This window comes from Alligator sinensis, unplaced genomic scaffold (genome assembly GCF_000455745.1).
Source record: "Alligator sinensis unplaced genomic scaffold, ASM45574v1 scaffold492_1, whole genome shotgun sequence".
Classification (NCBI taxonomy): Eukaryota; Metazoa; Chordata; order Crocodylia; family Alligatoridae; genus Alligator; species Alligator sinensis.
The window spans coordinates 195,209-197,288 of NW_005842186.1; the positions used below are offsets into that span (position 1 = coordinate 195,209).

Consider the following 2,080-nt stretch of genomic DNA (forward strand, 5'->3'; position numbering starts at 1 on the left):
TGTGTGTGTGTGTGTGTGTGTGTGCACGTGCACATGCCTGAGCTTGTGTGCAGTGTATACAGTGCATGTTGCCAATCTGCATGTCATACAATGACAAAAGCAGGGTGCCCTGCTTGTGTCACGTATACATCATTGTGTGCATTACAGGCTTGTCCAGTATGAAGGTGTCTTGATTGTCAATTTGTGTGGGCCCATGTACACATGCATATAAGCCCTTGTGTGCTTTGCATGGCTGTCACATTCATGTATGTGTTTTACAGGCTGACTATACACATGCATACATGTGTGCTTTGTCATATGAATGCCTGTGTGTTTCCCCGGCTTGTGGGTTTGTTGCAAGGTCATGCCTGTGACATGCATGCATGAGGGAGTTGCACTACTAGCAGTGTTGTACATTGTGTGTGTATCACTGATGTTCATGCACAAGGGCGTGTGTGTGCCTCCGAATTTGCTTTAGTGTGTGGTGTGCTTGAGACAAGGCGGCGGCAGGGAGGCGGCAAGCAAAGCAAGGACAGAAGCTGAGGAGGGAGTCTCACCTTACTCAAGGGTTTCCTTAAGGGGAAGGGGAAAAGTGCCAGTTGGCTTCACTTGAGCAGAAGTAGGACTCTGAGCTGAGCTAGCTTCTCCCACCCCTACTCCCCAGACCCAGTTCAGCGACACCCAAGCACTGGGGAGGATCAAATTCATACAGGGCCGTGGCAGCAGCTCCTTGTCTCTGCTGGGCAGAACCAGCCTCCACCCTACATGTGAACAGGCTTAAACTGTGCAGACACACAGTCACCTCCATGCCTCTGGCCTCTTCTCCTTCCTTTACTGCAAGGAGCCAGCCCCCTCCTGGATCGTGAGCACGGAGAGAAAAAGGGCATCAGCAAATACAAGCCGAGCTGGGGGAGGAGATGGGAGCGACCTATGGCCCTTGCGGCCTGCTGCATTTCAAAGGTGAGAAAAAGGCCAATGGGAAGGAGAGGAAAACCTTAGTTAGCTTAAAAGACGACAGTCACAGACCTCTGGCAGGGGAAGAAGCAAGTCAGTCCTACCTATGCCACCCTGTCAGCAGCTAAAGCACTAGACCCTCCAGTCCATGCGCTGGTGCTACGGCCAGTCTGGTTTTACATGTCCCCAGCAACTGGGCATCTCCTGAGGAGACCGTGCTGGAGCCTAACATGCTTCTCTGCCTCTGCCCCTAGTGATGCCAGCCCTCAGCTGGTGTTTACGCCTCCTGAAATTGTTCTCTTTTCTCCCCGTTTTGGCCCAATCTCTGTGGGTCAATTCTTGGTAGGAACAGGGCCTCCAGTTTTCTGTTTGGACTGCTAGAGGTCACTACACACCTCCATAAAACCACAGAAGATGGGGTAAGGCAGGGATGTCAGACACAGGGCCCCAGAGCCCTGCCCTCTGGCCCCCAGTGCTGCCCCTGGGTCTGAGCAGACCCATGCAGGACAGGACATGGCACCCACCAGACCAGCCCCACAGGCCAGGCCTGTGCATGCACAGGACTGTGCGGTGTAGTTTGGTTGGGGGCACGTAGAACAGATCCCGGACTGAAGTGCCCATCCTGACCGGATTGTGGCCCATGAGCAGAGCCAGCTTTAGGGTGGGCGGGTGTCCAGGGTACCATGGTCAGGGGGTGCCACCCACAGACACACGGTTCTGAACCCATACAATGACCGCTGCCACTGTTATGTAGACTGTGATGGAATAACATTGCTCACCCATGTGTTGCCAGTTCCTCTTTCCCACATCTGTGCACATATGGACGCACCAGCTCACCTTCCCTCTGTGGCCCCATAAGATTGAGTTGTTTAGTGCTGAGCTGATTGATGTACTAAAAGCCAAAAGATCAGCTGTGCTGAGCTGAGTAGGTGCCCAAATATTTGCCTGTTGTTGCAGAAACAGAATCCACTAGATGGTGCCATAAGACTATAGTTGTGATGCACCACAAGGCTAGGGATGGGGTGCTTGGCAATGAGTATATACATAGATGGTTAGGAATGAAGTGGAAAAAGGAAATGGGAAGTTGTCCTCCCAGCACCAACACAGCACAAGAAGAAATGGGGGGGTGGGAAGCAGAGGAAGAGCG

At 52.7% G+C, this 2,080-nt stretch overlaps 1 long non-coding RNA gene across 1 annotated transcript in view; it reads left to right on the forward strand.

The window, feature by feature from the left end:
* The first annotated feature begins 682 nt into the window (after positions 1 to 682).
* LOC102380023 overlaps positions 683 to 2,080 on the forward strand; it is a 5,408-nt gene continuing 4,010 nt past the window's right edge. The window contains exon 1 of the long non-coding RNA XR_324150.2: positions 683 to 939. This is a non-coding gene — a long non-coding RNA (uncharacterized LOC102380023). The remainder of the gene's footprint in view (positions 940 to 2,080) is intronic.